The 18,101-nt window shown below is 43.3% G+C and overlaps 1 protein-coding gene across 1 annotated transcript in view; it reads left to right on the plus strand.

Annotated features, from left to right (window-relative positions):
* The first annotated feature begins 9,452 nt into the window (after positions 1-9,452).
* Positions 9,453-18,101, plus strand: part of GNB4 (G protein subunit beta 4) — a 28,437-nt gene continuing 19,788 nt past the window's right edge. Inside the window, exon 1 of the mRNA XM_054166782.1 lies at positions 9,453-9,551. The gene's annotated coding sequence lies outside the window, so the exon portion shown is untranslated. The remainder of the gene's footprint in view (positions 9,552-18,101) is intronic.

Genomic DNA, 18,101 nt, shown 5'->3' on the forward strand with positions numbered 1-18,101 from the left:
CCTCTGCCTTAGCTAATCATTTCTACAATGCACACATGAGTTGGCATGTCCTGACTTCTCCAATTCCTTTTGCTATCTTTATTTTTCTTTCTTTTAGCATAAATAATTGAGAGATCAATGAGGTTACTGTGCCTGGTCTATTGCTCAACCACCCAGTTTCCTGTTGTGGGATCTAGCAGGAAACTTGAAGAAATCCAATGAACAGCCAAACCTCTTCTCATACTTGCTCTGAGAGGTCTTCTCTGCCTGTGTAACAGGGACATGATTTAGCCTTAAAAGACTGAATGTAATTTTATTACAATATGCCTCATCTCAGTGGGGACAGTGTTGGGGATTAGATTAGCACTACTGGGTGCTCTCATCTTCTCTTTCTGTTTTAGCAATGCAAAAAAGGAGGAAAAACCAAAAGGTAAATTATCTTCCATTTTATAGGTGCTTGAAACTGCAGTGAATTGTGAATGGAATTGTTTAGGATTTTTATCAATGTTACTGCAGTATTTAAGCTTCAAACTGTTGTGCTAATAATTTCCAAATTGTGGGGAATGTCCTGTCACGTTGACCTTGAAAATGTTATTAAACACAGTAAATACAATGTTTGCTTGCTGTAATGGAAAGATGAAATGCTCAGTCACTTAGAGCTTCATATGGTAATCATCAGGAAAACAGCTCCTTTTTTAAATGAGCTGTCAAACTGACAGGCTGCAAAAGAAACAAGATTCCCAGCGACTCAGTAGTTAGAAATTATGAAGATAATCCTGTTTCATCAGACCATCAGAGGGAGACTTGAATTTGTTGAATTCAAATGATTATTTTTTTTCCCCTCTTTGCTCTCTCAGGCTGGTCCTAACCACAGGTTCATAACAAATTAGTAATAAACTTTTGTGCTGTTACTCATTCCAAGATGCCACTGAACATCAAATAGCTGACAATTATAAGGTGGCAGACACTTGAATAAAACTGCAGCTGCCTTTTTGAGAAATGCCTTGGGTTGATCACAAGCACTCTGACGTAAGATGCAATTCTCTGTGAGTGCAGATAGCAACGGATTCTGGCAATTTCCTTGTGGGAATTTTTCCAGGGCTATTCTATATAAGCAAATGTCTCTGAAAATAAGCTGTGGATGCGCTACAAGAATCACTTAGAAATCTCTTTTGAAGGAGACATGTCAGTGTCTGCTACAGTTTAGACACGATTGTATAACTTCATCGATTCCTGACTCTTCGCCCCTGTCTGTCTCTCAACTCCACCACTCTAAACCAGCCCTTTTTTCTTTGGAGCAGTGGAAACCTCTGGATATTTTCACATGCTTGTAAAGGTGTTTGCCAAGATACTCAGGACATCTTTGCAAAGGTGACACTTCTCTGCTGATTGACATTCAGCATGGGCAGACAGAGCAGGCCAAGGAAGAAAGCAGGAAGCCAGAAAGGAACAAAACCCTTCAATTTTTGAGTTCTTATTCCAAATGTCTTTGAATCAGCAGTTCTGGGCCCTTCCCAACTCTTGAAGGAATGCCAGTTCAGTGCAGTGAGTGAATAAGGTGTGTGTGGGGGCGACTGCTTCTCTGTCAGTTGTGAGAAGCTTTATTTTTAAAAGTGCCTCTTTTTCTTTTTTTCCTTTTGGCATTACAGAGGTTTGAGTGGTTCAGAGGAGCTGGTAATGGTTTATGGAGGCTTTCTTGTTTATGGCCTATTGCCCAGTCAAATCCAGCCCAGTTCATTAGTGACTAGAAATTGTTACCATGTTAACAGAGTTTGATGGATGATGTGAATTGTGCCTGAAGTCCAGTTTCTATCAGGAAAAGCATCACAGAAACCACTATTGCTGTTGTCCCTAACTGACTCTTTGGTAAGCAAAGGAGGACAGAGCTGTGCCAGCAGGTTCATTCAGGGCAGAGCTGAGCTGAGGCTTGCAGCTGAGTGCTGTAGCAAGCTTCCTCAGCTGCCACACATCCTTCCCTTCTCTGCAAAGACAAGAGCCCAGCGCTAGTCTGTGAAGCTGTCAGGCTGACGCTTTCCCCAGCATTGAAATGACACACGGTGAAAACAGGCAATCAAAATGAACAAAAATAAGGAGCACCTTGGCTAAGGAGCACTGATATCTTCTGGTGAAAGATACACCAAAGACTATGAATGGTTTCATTCAGAGTTTTGGACCAAATCCCTGTGTATGAGAGAAATCATTAGCACACCATTAGCAGTCATGCATTAAAGTGGAAATTACATCTTCATTGTAATCTGATTTTACTTTACAATGTTTCAATTATTTCTTTCTTGCATTTTGCTTCTTTGGACTCTCATACTGGTCATTTCCACTTTGCTTATATCTAATTTCCATTTGCTCATTTGTTCTTCCATCTGAAAAGCTCTCATGTTGGGTAAGTCGCTCAGCAATAAGGGTAGAAGAAAGGCAGGTGGGCAGGCAATCTGAATTCTGATTTTGGCTCTGCCACTGATTGCTTGGCAAGCTGTTTTCACCACTCTGTGTCTGAGTTTCCCATAGAAAGAGACTCATAGTTGAAGAACAGTTTAAAATCTTTGACAAAAAAGAGCTGTGCATCCATAGTGCTATTTGCTAGAGAAAAACATGAGTGAAACCAAGTACTTTATTCCATGTAGTCCTTAAAGTTTATATGAGTTGGTTAAGCCCCGTAAGCCCCTGTGCTTTGTTTTGCTTTCCTGAATAAGGTCTAAATGTTGAGTCATCATCAATGTACACATCCAAACCACTATAGACATCTTAGCCTTTGAATTGTAAAAAATCCCAAATGTTCTAGTTTCTTCATCCTGTTTAACAGATATAATATGCAAGTATCAAATCCTGGGAACCAGTGAAATAGTTGTAGTACAAGTCTGAACTGGCATTGCATGGAGTGCGCCTTGTTCTCTCCCTTAAACTTCTATGTTCTCTCTATTCCCCCCTCCAATTTAATTTGGGTAGTGTCCACCAACAGGGCACAGTGGTTTGTTAAGAGCATAGTTGCTGCGTAATTATATATGGTCTTATAAAACTTGCAGATGACAATAGGAATGGTGCTGTTTCGCTGCATAGGCCACGGTGCCGTTTCCATTATTGTTAACTTACTATTACCTGAAACCCTGTTCCCTCAGGAATGACCAGGGTCATAGCAACAATGTTCATGCTGTATGCAGGTTAAGAGCCAGCAGCGGCAGTACGCTGAAAAGCTTACTAAAAATGATACCTGTCTCCCTGTAGACCTGGAAACCTAGCCTCTTCTATCAGATTTCCTCATTCATGACCATAAAGCTCTTCAGGTACCAAAATCTTTGTCGGTCAAATGGCAAAGCTTCAAAACTGCAAGCCTGAGTGATGCTCCTCACAGATGGGTGTAAGCTCAGGCTCAAAGTTCAGAGGCAGGTGAAATTTATCTGTAAGTAATCTAACCTGCATCACTTGACTGTAGTTAGCTTGGATTCCAAAACTGAAGAAGAAATGAATAGCCTTTGCCATCTTTACCACAATGCAACTGGGACTCAGTGAGTTACAGCCTTAGCTCATTGACTGCTCTTCACCAAAGAATTTGCCAGTGTGACACATAATAGTCTGCAGTTAGCAAGGCTGAGCTATGCTCAGTGGGACGGTGTTGTGGTTATGGACAGTGGGGTTTGGCTGTGCAAATCCCTTCATTTGTTGGTGGCACAATGCAAATGCATATACTAAATAATGTTACAGCTATAATTTCCTAAGATACCGGGTGGCAGCAGAATGCAAGGTTGTTTCATTTAAAATGTGAAAAGTACTTTGATTTTGTTGTGATTGGAAGATAATTTATATTTGTAAGAATTTCTAAAGCTAATTAATAGACCTGATTATGCCTCTTCAGTTGACTTGCTGTCTTGTTCCATAAAAGGGCCAAACAATCTTTGAACAGTCTGCACAAAATAAAACTTCTTTAAGACTTCTTTTTTTTTTTCCCTAATTCCAGACACTTTTACTACCCATGTTAGTCAGTGAATGCTTTGTTACACTCTTTTCATGACTATTCACGTTTTCTCTTTTGTCTCAACTCATTCCACTTTATACTGGGAACACAGCTTTAATGTACATTATGCTCTTCATTTGTTGAAGAAGTAACTGAAAACACAAAAAGCAATCGTTTGCTGTTCTATGTGCAGCTCATTAGTGCCTGTTTGCTCTCTGTTGCACACATTGTACAATTCTTGGGGTTTAGGGTTAGATTAGGTATAGGGTAAAGCCACTGTGTTTTCCAAAACAGGAGCTAGAAAATGCCATTCATAATAGTGAGAAGAAGAGCTCTTTGGCTGAGAAGGATTGGGAGACTTTTCAAACTGAGAGTTAAAAAGGGATCTTCATTGTTTCTGCCCCTCCCATCTGCTGTTCTCTGCAGCTGAAAATGGGGCAGAAAGCCAACATCATGACATTTGAGCAGACAGCAGTTTATGGAAGTGTCTATTACAATTCCACACCCACACCCTTGGTAGAAAGGAGCCTTCTCCCTGGCCATTTCAAGCAAAGCTACTGCCAGAGAGTTACAGCTGATGTGAGGCTTCACCCCTGAGTTTCAGATTTGTAGGCTGAGTCTTAATTTTTTCTATGTGAAAAAGATTCCTCTTTGCTTGCTTACTTCTCATCTCCTCCAGAACTAATCAAAACAATTTCCAAAACATACTGCAAAGTTTCCTCAGCCCTTTCATGCCATTATTACAAGTGGGTTGGACTGTGGCATCAGAGAATGTTCACAGTGATTAATATGAGCATTGGCTTTTGCCTCACTTAGTGATCTTAAACGTTGCTGAAATACCTTGCAAATTACAGTAAGCCTGCAAAAAAACCCTCTCCTGATAGTATCACAGCTGGTCTTAGAAGAGAACATTATAGATCAAATGGCTTTTTCAGCCTGTTTGCTTTTTGTTGCTGTTCTTTGATAAGTACTTTTAGTGGTTCCACAAGTATCCATCGTTTTGCCTGAGAGAAATATTACTGTGCATTATTCATAAGTACGTGCACACATACAGGCCATACGTAAAGCATCTTATGCATACATATCCACTCCCCTTTATTCTATTTAAAGAGTGCTCTGTGATTCTTCACTTCTCTTTAAAGGATGAGTCACCTGACTCACTCTGGAGTCAGGAATCTAGACTCAAAACTGCAGCTGCACAACGGCCCAACTGTGTAGCCTGATCAGTTATTTCACCAGACCTCAACAAGTTAATGCACTGACATCCACAGTTTATTCAGTCTCCTAAATAATAAGAAGAATATTATTGTGGTTTCTTCTTACATTCTTTTTACTTGATTTTTAAATTTGAATTAAGTATTAGAGTATGTGGATATAAAAGCATCTGAGTTATGTTGGATTGGCAGCCCTAGAAACTGAAGTTCACTGTTTCTTGGTAGCACAAGGACACATGGCCCTCCACCTGCCCAAATAAGCAGTGATCCAAAGACCAGAGCTGATGCTAAGCAGCTAGTGCACTCACCATAAGCATTCTTTCTTGGACTTCTAGAGAGACACATACTCAATGTGAACTGAACTGCCACCTTAAATGCATTTCATGTAGAGCATCAGCTGGTGTGCAGAGATCTCTGTTCCTTGATGCAGTGAAAGGTCACCATATATATGACAAAAGATGATCTGTCATGCTTCAGTTGTGCAGCTGAGCAAATTCCTGAAATGAATGAATGTTAGACATAAGTAAGGGTAAAAACTGGAGATTGAAGGTAAAGCAGTAAAACATTTCATATTGAGGAATGAATCGAAGAAGGTATATCTGAATGTATCCATGTTTTCCTGCCATGTATATAAAGATAGTATGTGTAACCCTGATTAACAGAGTAATTAAAACACATCACTAAATTAAGTGAACTTTTAAGTCTCTGGCTTTCCATAAGGCTTGGTTAAAGAAAGATGTGAGATTGCTTAGTAGTAAGGAGTTAAATCACCATTTTACTTCCCAGATCTGAAGAGAAATGTAAGGGGAAGAAGATGTAGATGAGCATATCTCACCTGAGTAGCTGTGTGGATTGCAGCAGCACAAGTGCTGTCAGGCATCAACAAAGAACAAGGACAAAGCAAAAGGGAAGTGTACAGATTGCAGATTGGCCTGATTTAACCAGTCAAAAAACAATGATAAAAGGAAGCCAGCATTGCCATTATAGAGATGTCAAGAAAGTGGATTGCTACATCAGTGCATTAATTCTGGAGTCTGAATGAGTAATTTATTTTTTCTTTTGTTTTCCTCAAGTCAAAGGGGTAGTGTGATTCAGTCACACCAGTGGAGGGGATTCCCTCTGGATCTTTGTCTCTTAGTTACCTGGGTAGTTTGGTCATGTATATCCTGAAGTGTTTCAGGAAGGTATTAGATAATGGGCTGATGAAATGCGGGGATTTTCTGGAACATGGAAAGCACCAGGCTGACAATGTACTCTGCATTTTGCTGGAACCGAGAAAAGACATGCATAGACTTTCATGGTATTTTTAGCCAGTTAGATTATATGTGTGCCTGGCCATCTTTATGCCCTTTGGTCTCAGGCCCTGCCAAGATTGGGGAGTTTTTTCAGAAAATGTCTCATTGCTTCAGTGTTCTAACACTCAGTGTTTCACAAGATTTCCATCAGAAAGGTGTTTAGGGTGCTGCTGGAGCTATCTTGGCTGAGGTTTTCAGTTACAGCTGAATCAGCACAATCTCTAAACAGGTTCCCTTCCTCTACCTTCCCTTTGGAGACGTTTCAGGCTCATTGGGCAGGAATCCAAGCACTGGGGGCCTCCAGTAGCATTTAATCTATTAGAAACCAAAATTGCTGTGTTGGCTGGAGAAATTCATAATTCAAAGAGAACACGTTAGAGAAACTGATCTAGATATTGATTTCAGAAACTCATCTGGCACTGCATCTCAGCATTTCTCTTTCACTGCAGACTAAATTGATTCCTTATATAAATTCTAAGATAATAAGACACATATTGCTGAACTGGCATAAGAATCACTCCATTAGGGGTAGCTCTGATTTTGCGGAGTAGGGTTTGGCATACAAAACCAGTGATCAGAAGCAGAACTGGATAAAAACTGGTTGTAAAATACTGCCAGTAGCAGGACTGGGGATTTCTGTTTCATTAGGAATTCATAACTTCATATAATAAATGATAAACAGACAACACAATGAGTGAGATGAGTTTTATGGAGAGGCAATGTCTTTTATTTGTATCAATTGGTCTAAGAAAAGATGTTCCTCCTTGCAAACTCTGCTTTGCTGTTAGCCACGCCACTCCTGCAAAATGAGTTCCCTGCTGAGAACCCTGTCCTCTGTGGGCTTTGTTTTCCCACTCTGCAACTGAAGAAACTTCCCTGTCTCCCAAATGAGTCATGAGGGTAAATTATGTAATTTTTTAGAAAACATTTTAATTTGCTCCACTGGAAGGCCAAAGATAATATGTAACTACCTAAATGCCATCTGAACTTTTCTGGGGCTTTGCTTACTGTCTGTTACTTTCCAGAGCTGTTTCAAAAGAGATGACGAGGAATGATGTGCTCATTCTGAGACCGTATCTTGTCAGTAATTGCTACTCAGAGTTCTGATAATTGCATTAAGAAAAACATAAGGAACAAGCATAGTTGAAAGAACTATTTTTGTGCTTTTATAAAAGGCAACTTATGCAGTGTCTCTGAGGAAATTTTTCCCTCTTCAAGTATGATCCAACTAAATCAGACCTACTCCTTGTTGATTTTTGCTAGGTGATCATTTATTAAATGCAAAGTAAACATATTGCTGAATCACATTTGTCCTTTGAATACATGGAGGACAGATGTATTGCAGTGCAGGAAAGCACAACGTAGACTTTGCAACCAGGACAAGGCTATTAAAATAACAAGTTTGAGTCAGTCAGGGGACGTGCATAAATGTTTTTAAAACCTGATTTAAGGTAAGCAGTGAGCTGTTTTATTACAGTACATACTGTATGTTCCAGTATGTACTACCATTAACAGCCATTTACCCAGTTTCTGAAATACACAAATAGCTCAGTCTGCTTTACCCAGAGTAGTTTTGATACATGTACATTTTACAAAAATCTTGAGACTTCGTGGTGTTGATGGTGTGGCAGACCCATACTGAGAAGATGAATGATGCAAGTATCCATTCTCTAGTGTTGGCGTCCTGGACAGGGCTACTTTATGTTGGCTATGCTGTTGCAGAGGTGACCCTGCAACATCAAGGTCACTGGAGCAGGCAAGACTTGGAGAAGGTATACCTAGAGCATCTCACAAAATACCTGTTCCACATATTCTGCAGTCTCATGTTGGCTGATTGTAGTTTGGCAGTTTGATCATGATTTGCACATCAGACATAGAAGGGGAGACAGATACAGACCATGACTGATACACCCTTGGCAGTCAGTCTCTGATGGTCCTTCTTTCCACGTGCTGGCATTAAGGACACGTGCACCAATAAGGAATGTAGGATCACAGTGTTGCGAGGAATACATGAGATTCGAGTATCGATTTACATACATCATACATACTTTGCTACTGCTCTGCAAAGTGCAGTGGAGATACTACTGATCAAAGAGAAGAACCGCAGGCCCTCCTGCACATTGAGGGCAAGATGTAACTTCTATTGATCAGGTCCACAGAGGACAGGGATGCCGTGAGGAGGTAGCTGAAAATGCAGTTTGGGGCCTCGCCGGATGCCACTTCCTGGCACCTTTAAGGAACTCCCCAGGTTCTCCGCAGCCCTTGGCCTATAAGCTCCCGGCCCGGACAGGTTCTCACACTCCTCCCAAAGCCGCCTTAGCGGAGCAGGGTAAACGCGGCCAGTGTGCAATGAGCGGCCGCTGAAAAGCAGCTCGCCGTTTAGGTGTTCGGGAGGGGAAAGGCTTTATGGGAACCGTGTACATGTAATGTAGAGGTTCAGGACACCACTGCGCTAAAGTTCCATGGACACCTGTGCACCAGCAGCCACAGACAGCTGGAGCTGACCCACCGCCCCAGGGGAAGAAGCTTCGTGCTTCGCCAACCCTGCTCTGCCCTGTGCTCCGCACCGCCTCTACCACCCGGACAGACTCGCAGCCCCCGCCGGGTGCCCTGACTGGAGGTCACAGACACTGCCGGGCAGGGCAAGACAATGCATGCGGGTCCAGTCCTCGGTCGGTCCCGCCACGGGCTCTGCGACACTTGGTGATACGGCTGCACAGCTGCCGCCGTGCGGGAACGGCTTCTACCGTCGCTGCCCCGTGCTGCCAGGATCTGGGACTCTCACACTCTTCCCTTACCGAACGCGGCCGCCCTACAGCAGCCGAAGGAGCCCAGCCTAGAGCGGGCCAGCCTCATCCTGTCCTGCCCCACCTCGCCGCTCCAACCCCCGGCGGTCTCTGCAGGCCCCGGCGCTGGGAGCTGCGGGGCGCTGTCTCTTTAAGCGCTCTGACGTCAGCGCTGCGCAGCCATGGCAACGGTCCGTCACGTTGGCCGGGTCCATGCGGGAGGGGGAGGAGCTCCTCCCGCCGCGACCGAGCGCCATGGAGGCGGCGGCTCGGTGACACCCGTGCGGACCGTTACCCGGCGGCGTCTAGCCCGCAGGTATTTACCGCCCGGACCGTGGCAGATACCCGCAGAGGCGGGCCTCTGCTGGTGGGCGGCGAAGCCTGGCCAGCGCTGCTCTGCCCGTGACCCGGGCTCGGCAGGGCCACCTGAGGGCGGTGGCTGGTCCCGCGGGGCAGCCGGCAGCGCTCCATCCCCGGCCCGGTACCGGGGAGCCTTGGGCTGGGCGAGAGGCGGCGCCACGGGCTAGGCTGCGGAGGGATCGCGGGCCTCACTTCCCGGTCCGGTGGCAGCGCCGGCCGCCCCCACCCTCGGCCTCACAGAGGGTGGAGGAGAAGGGCTGTGGACGGGCGGGCGGCGGCCGCTCGGGGCGGAAGGTTCCAGCGCGCTTCCCGCCTGGGGCGGTGCCGCTGGGACCACGGAGCCTGGAGGGGCGGGCACAGCCCCCACTGCCCCTCAGAGCGAGCCCGGTTCCGGGCAGGCGCGGAACTCTCTGCGCACGGGTAAGGCCGGAGGCTCACGCCGGCGGGAAGCCCCAGCATCCCCCTCCCGCCTTTGCCCGGCGCCGCGCCCCCGCAGAGCCCGACGGGGCCGCCCGGGAGCGCCGCAGCCGCTCCGCGCCCGCCGGCCCCCGCCCCGCCTCCCGCGGGCGGCCCCATCCCGCGGGTGGGGCAGGGGGAGTATGGGCGGCACCACTGCGTCGCAGCGCCGGGGGGAGGGGGCGGTGCTCGGCTGGGAGAGCCCAGCCGCAGCGGAGGTGAGCGCCTAGGCGGCCGCGGGCGTCGCCGCCAGCAGCGGCTCCAGCCCGGCCAGCAGCGCGTCTGAGACCCTGCCAGCAGGTAAAGCCCAGCTGCTGGGGCTTGAACTCCCCGCTGGGGCGCCGGGTGCGGCCGCGGGCGGAGGGGGCCCGGCGGGCGCCGCCCTGAGGTGGCGGGAGAAGGAGAGGGAGGGGCGCGGTCCCATCGCGTGGTTGTGGGCATCGGGGTTCTCCTGGAGCGGCTGGACCCGGCAGGGGTGGGCGGCATCGCCGACTTTCCTTCCCGTCCCTCCCGCCGCCCCGGAGCGCGGGCATCCCGGGGCGCCGCGCCCAACCTCCGCGGGGAAGGGTGGTGCCGGGGCAGGGCTAGGCCGCCGCGGCCTCGGGAGGGTTTCCCAGAGGTGGTGTGTAAGGGAAGAAGAGGGTCGTGTCCCGTTCCCGGCGTTTCTCCTGGCTAGGGAGCGAGGCGGGCGCCTTTAGCCGCATGGGGAGTTGACATCGGTACGTCTCCGTCGAACGCAACCCACGGGGCTCGCGTCCCTTCTGGCTAGCTGTGAGAGCAGCCCTAAGTGTGGGTCGCAGAGAGACCGTCTTGGGGCCGAGGTGCCCCTTCTTGCCTGGGAAGCGACCTCCTTTTTGTCGGGGGTCGTCCAGGACAGGCCCGGCACTGAACAGGAGTAGTAATTCATGTGGCACGTTGACCTGTGCACGGGGATGTTCAGAATGGCACTGCCGTCCCGTCAGGGTCAGCTAGCCCAGGAGTTTGGATTTAAAAGTCTCTGCGGCTGTCGGCAACAGGCAGTTTCCAGGTTTATGAAATGTGTAGGGAAATTATTATCTCTTTTTTATTTCTATACCCATGTGGAACTTGATTGAGTTTCAGCATTCCCTAAGCTGATCTTGTGGCAAAGGACTTAGGTGTGCTGCATGAATGCTGTGACAAGGGTAAAGCTGAAGGTGCTCACACTGCCTTCAGGAAAAGTGCGAAGTCATTAGATGCTTTTAGTGTCCTACTTTGTAGATGTTGCTGGTTTCCGCATCCTGGCTAATGTGAAATAAGCCTCTGATCTCTTCCTGCATGGTAATTATACAGTTTAGGAATAGAGATGTTGTCTTTTATTAGACCTTTTATCTTAGCTTTGAAACTATATGAATTTCTAGGCCAGTTTTCAGTTCTGAGATAGGAGCATAGTAAGTCTCAAAGCTAAGTGTGAGTTCAGGGAAAAATTGCTTATAATTTAATTTGATAATATATAATCAATTTCTAAAACAATAGAATTGTAACTATTCTCTGCTAGACAAAGAGTATTAGAAAAAGAAGGGAAAAGGATGGCCAAATGGTCTAGAGAGAGGGGACAGGTCACCAACCTCTAAAACCCACCAGAAAGCAGTGGGAGATGTGGTAGCTGTAGTTTTCTGAGTCTGATGGGGTTTATGTATTCAGTGGAGTTCTGTGTTCTAGTTTGCTCTCTACTTTGGAAAATGTTTTGTCTGCTTTTTGCTGAGAATCTGAACTGAGAGGTGGAGCAATTGCTCTGTGAGAAGCAGCTCTCCGGTGGTAGCTGGGTGCTTTTCCTCTTTTACCAGTTGCCACTGCAAGCTCACAGGGATTGCTGTGCTTCACCCTCAGTTACCCTAAGCATGATCATTTGCTGTGTTTTCCAGAATTTCATGTACTCAACTAAGCATAAGTAAAGGATCCAAGGATTTTTGGTAGTTCTTATGGGGAGCAGTGTGTGCATCGGGAGACAGGAGACTGCAAAGTCATTCGAGCATGCAGAGGAAAACCTAAAGCTGCTCTCTCGCATTGCTTCCAGTATTTCTAGTAGAAGTCAGAGATGATCAGTCATCTGACAATAAAGTGACAAACAGTAGATGTAATTACTGGTTACAGTTGGGGAAAGGCTGAAGTAATGTTGACAGGAATAATAACTATATCAACAAATTAAAATGAGACAAACCACATGACAAACCCTTACAATCCTGAAAGTATTCTAGTGGGATGGGGGGATTTTCAGTGGTTTTCTGTAATGTTTCTTTGTGATTTTGTTTTCTTTTTTTTTAAAAGCATGGTAGCTGTGGTGAAGTTAATTTGTGCTTCCAAAGAACAGTGATTTTTATCTTGGAAGAAGTGAGCTAGGAAAATAAGATAATAAATATATGGATATTGCTTAGTGTGTGTCTAATATGGCGAAATATAGGCAATAGTGAATTACACATTATTTATTTAATATTAGCAAGCTTTTCAGTGGATAATGTAGATGAATTGTATATTCAATATATTCAGAACCAAGGCTATAATAACAATTTATAGTAATATCTCTCATCTGTTAATCATGAAAGAATATGACTTTCAGGTTACAGGGATGTTCTTTTGTGCTGTGTTGTGTGTTGTTCAAGTGGTGCAGTGAATAGCTGCTCTGTCTCTTATCTACCCCTTTCCTGAGCACTTGAAAAGTTGGTCTTGGTAGAATGACTGCACAGGTCATTTAAAGCCTAAGTAGAAGATTGTTGGCTATGAATGTCATGTGTTGCTCTTATGGTGGATAATGGAAGCTTCAACTCTGTCTTTGTGTTGCTTAGTTGAGTACTAAGGTATCTAGTGTTTAATTTATCCAAGTATTTTAATTTTCCAAACAATTTCTAATGAGCAACATGGATCTCAAATACCTCATTAGAAAACCTTGCAAAAATATTTTTGAATGGGGACCTGTGCATAGCTTTCTCCTAGACCATTATGCAGTATTTTTTTAAATGCCACAACATCTGTGAATGTAAGATTCTGAAGGTGAAATAAGAAATAAAACAAACTGTAACATGCAGTGCATTTTAGATCTCCCTTGGGTACTGTCTTTTCTGACAGAGCCATAAATGAAGACTGGAGACAGGGTCTCTTGATTCACTTAGTTTTACTTTTTTGAAGTGACTCAAGAGAATCATCAAACTACTAAGAAATTCAGAATCTCTGAATTTGATGTGCAGTGCTTGCTCATGGAATGTAAATACTCGGGGACACAGCTAGTGCAGTGATTGTGCTTTGTATTTCATACTGTCTGAGAATATTAATGCAATTCCTAAGTGCCTGGAGCTTGCTATTTAGAAATTATGCATAGTACTGCACATCAAGAAAATATTTTTTCAAGTTGCACCAAAATTTCCTCTTCTCTAATTGGATGCAGACCTATCACTTATTTAATCTTCTGAAGTGTGTAATTAAATTTAGCTGTTATTGTTTTTTGTATGAAACCCCTGTGTTTTGCAACCCAGTGTTTTGTAATAGAATTTATGTGAAAGATGCTAAGCAGAACTAAAGCAAATGATCATGAAAAACATGAACCTAGGCTATTCTCTTAAGGTTGTGGTTTGATATCTGATTCTGGGGCAGAGAGCTTCGCAGAGCTTTCTAGAGAACATGAGGCAGCATGATACAAAGCTGCAGCTTTGAAGAATCTATGCTGTTTAGGATTGTGTTGACACTTTCAGCAGGGTCTGAACAATGGAACGGTCCATCTTTGCAGAGAGCCTGAAACAAAAGACCGAGAGGTGAACTTCTTAACATTTTGAATGGATGTCAACTTGGATGCCATCAATGGTATTCAACGTTCTGATTGTTATGAGTTGCTGTAGTGTGGGGGAATACCCTAAGGAGAACTGAGCTGAAGGTTTGTACCCATCTGAATTAAACCAAGTAGGGATGGACATCTACCAGCAAGTAGGTATGCTCTTCAGGGGAGACATACTGATTTACTATAAGATGAATTTACTTTAAGATGTCTTGGCTTCCAAAAGCATGTGAAACAGTAGAAGAAATCCTGATTTGGTTACTACAACTCTTGCAGTCAGTTGTCTTCTGAAATGACTTAAACTGGAAAGGAGGAGAAAGCTAGAAAAGCCTGACAGAACAAAGGGCTCTTTCAAATTCTACCTATTACATAAAATTAGTTGTTTGGAGGTGAAATAAGTTTACAAGTTTGCAAAAAAATGTACTTTCTCCCTCCTTCAGTTGGATCTCAGACAAATATTAATTGTATGGATTTTCAACGTAAGCCAAGTGTTTGAGTCATTATGAATCCTACTGTTTTGAAACATTAAAAGAGCTGAGTAATTTTAAGATTAAAATGATTTTATAAGATTTTAAGGTTTTCAAATGCAGAGGAGGGGAACAAAGTGAAATAATCAAATCAATCCCAGGACTGAATGCGTTTCTTAAATGAGATTGAAGATCTTGGAACTGCTCTCATTGAGTGGCTTGGTGTCTGACAAGAACAAATGACCTCCTCACAAGCAGCGATGGGACCTGTTTGATTTGGTTTTGTAGTGCAGTTATTAGTTCAGGTGGCAGCATGTAGACTGGCACAGAGCAGCACCTAGGCAGCTTCAGGACATCTTGATGGTTTGATTCCTGTTGGGTTAAATTTTGTATTTTTTTTTTTTCTGCCTTTTTATAATGTAATAATTATTTCTGACATAAATTGCTTTTGTGTAATTTCCTCTTTATATATATTAAAATTTGATTTGTGTGGTATTTGTATGCACTTAGTCTTATAATAAGGATGTTTATTTGTGATCTAGTGTGAAAGCACATGTAATATTTAAAATTGATCTGATTAAAAGAAATATTTGATCTGATTGTTTCTTGTGACCCTTTTTTGTTATGACTGATTGCCTTAAGTGATTGTTGTAGCCTAATTTTATTCCTAGCTTGGAAAAGGAAGACATTCTCCTTCTTTCACATCCTTGATTAAAATTAAGCTTAGTTATCTTTGAGCTGAAAGAAATAATGAAGATTGCATACACAGATGCTATGCTTGTAAAAATCTGTTTTCACTCTGTAAATTTAGAACCTCACTGTGTAGCTAATGACTTTGATCAGTTTTGATGATTTGATGTAAAGATTTTGTCAGAGTACTGAAAAATAAACAAATTTGTGGTGCGTTAAGTTTTAGGTAGACTTATTCTATGAAGGCTTTTTTCCTCCCTAAAATAGTAAGTTAGGTTTAAGCCACTGTATGTTGCTATGTGAGAATGCAAACTGGAGTCCTTCCCCCTAGGTGTGCATGTTGGTCATGGTAAGGAAAGGAGGTAGAATAGTTAGTCAAGTTTTGTAGGAATCTAGCATTAGATATGACAAGCCGAGCCAAGTTTTCAAGAAGGCATTAACTCCAAATGCCCTCCAATTCCAAGAAACTAATATTATTGGTACCATTTTCCTTCTACTGAATTTGTAGGAAGGGCATGGCAGGGGTGCTGAGTGCACCTAAAAGCCTCAGGGGTCAAGAACAGTGCTCCACGGGGAAGTGTTTCAGCAGTTTATAGGACAGTAAATGCCCCTTTTTAATCTTGTTGACTGACACTTAGGTCGCAAGAAACTTCTCCATAGTGGTTACTTTTTCTAGCAGTTGGGACACAAGGTGTTTAAATAAGAAAACAAAGCATGGCGAATGAGGTGGGCAGGCAGTCGGTAGAGCTATTGTTTTGGATACTACAAACACATCCGTGGTCTCCAAGATCTGCCTCAGAAAAGAGGAAACTCCTCTTTTGTCTTGGAAACAGTCCAAAAGGAGCTGGGGTTTTTTTGGTGGTGTGGGGTTTCTTTGCTTGGTTGGTTTTGTTGTGTTTTTTTGTACAGCCAGATGAAAATGTAATGCAAGTCCAAAGCAAAAACACTACAAATGAGTATGTAATGTTGGTGCTTTGTCACCGTTTCCCAGACTTAAGGAAAAAAAACGTAGCAAATTGGAAGGTCAGGTAGCTGTAGAAAGGAAGTAATTCAGTCACTGTTTTTTTGTTGTTGTTGTTGGCCTGTTTTTTTCTCCTCTTCTACTTTGTAACAAATGTGAATAGATGGGAATCAAAAGCCAGACACATGTGTTGAAAGGGGATGAAATGAAAAGCAGAAAATTGACTTTTCCTAGTGCTGTTGCTCCAGAAGCCTGAGCAATTTTCTGTTCTCAGTCTTTACAGAAACCATGTGGCCCTGAGTTGTAGACTGTGGTAACTTTGACAAGATGGCAGTTAAAAGGCCAACATCCTAAGCAAACAGTAAAATTCCTTGAGAGTTTCATTCATGTGGCTAGTGTTTGCCTTTTCATTTAGTCAGATATCGTTTTGCTTTGAGCTTAGCTTCTGGAAGCAGGCGTTTAGGAATGTTTAGTCATTTTTACTAATCATTCAGTCATGAGTGCTGAGGAAAAACTCTGAAGGGTTATATGAATATCAAAGATGTTAAGAGTAAAAAAATTTTACAGGAGTAGTGTCTGCTCTCTGGTGAGGGCTTAATATGCCACAGGCTGGAAGCAGAGACTTAGCTAGGCTGCTGTTGACTCACTTCACTTTGACTGAGATATGGAGGAAGTATTTACAAGAACAGAAGTTTCAGTGGACTGGAAAGATAACCTCCAGCAAAGCAGGTTGTGGAACCACGGGCTTTCTTGTGGCCACAATGCCTGGCAAATACATTCCTGTCTATGCCCTCAGGCTTTGTCTCCACAGGGGAATTCTGCTTACAACCTAGGGAGTGTCAAGTTTTCATAGAAGAGTTCTCCTATTAAAAAAAGCCCAAAACAATCCAACACTTTGGGGAAGACTGCTTCTGGTAGGTGTGTTGTACTTCTTTCCTTCAGCATTTTGTTTATCTTCCATATTTCATCTAGGGTCATTTTCCTTTCAGTGACTGGCCAGGTATTTTCTGACTTTTGGCCACTGTTCTCTGTATGCTTACGTGACCTGGCTGCCTTCTGGTTTGGGGTTGTGAACTTTACAAACCCATTTGGGTTTTAATGTGTTGTAAAGGTGTGAAGAATAATGGATCCCAAGTTGAACTGATAACTTCCTTTTAAGGTAAACCAAAACACCACACCCCCATATTTAGCTTTCCTGGAAGGCTTTTTTTTTTTTTTGCTAGAGATAATCAATATGTTAAAAATATTCCTGCTATACAGACACCCTTTATTTTGAGGACTCTGCAAGTGTAAAGATAGAAGCACAGTGATACATGCTGCTTTAACATAACTTAGTTCTTTAAATATCCAGTGTAGTTTCTTTTTTTAAGATGTGACTATTTGAAAGCAGGCAATACTGCATGAGAAACATCAAAAGCAGTTCAAAAGAGTGCAGATTAGATGTATCAGTCCCAGACTGTAGATTAGATACATCAATTCTAGGCTATAGATTAGATGCACCAATCCCATCACAAGTGGTACCTGAAGGAGTTGCACAGTCTATGTGCTCTTAACCCATACTTGTGTTAGTAGGGATAAAAAGCACTACATAGTTGTTTGTTTTTTTTCACTTACTAGTATGGGGTTTCCAACAATTCAGTGTCTCTCCTGTAAAGGTTTTGATAGATTTTAAAATATTGAATATTTTAATTGATATTTTTTTTTTTTAGCTATGAAAGCCTATGATAGTATACATCATTTAAAGAAAAAGAAAAACCTACTAAAGTAGCCTGAACCCTAGCCTGGGAGAAGACTTAGTTTTTGTGGCTTAGAATGACAAATAATTGATCAGAAATGTATTGTGAAGCTAAAGAAAAACTAAAATTAGTCCTAAAGGCAATAGCTTTATCTAATCTTTGGATAATCTGTGCAAACCCCCAAATGTTTATATTCTCTTCTTTTTCTTGTGAAAGAGTACAGCTGTATGCTAAATGTTACAGCTGCATAATGATGTGAAGTGCATAATGCCTCGCTGTAACTTTGGTACCAAGGGAGTATGTGTGTGGTGCTGAATGGTGAGGAGGAGGGAAGGGTGCTGAAGGCTATGTATAGATCAAATGCATTTATTTTTTTTCCTGGGCTGATGATAAATCTGAAAGGATGCAATGTGTG

This window comes from Dryobates pubescens, chromosome 13, assembly GCF_014839835.1.
Source record: "Dryobates pubescens isolate bDryPub1 chromosome 13, bDryPub1.pri, whole genome shotgun sequence".
Classification (NCBI taxonomy): Eukaryota; Metazoa; Chordata; class Aves; order Piciformes; family Picidae; genus Dryobates; species Dryobates pubescens.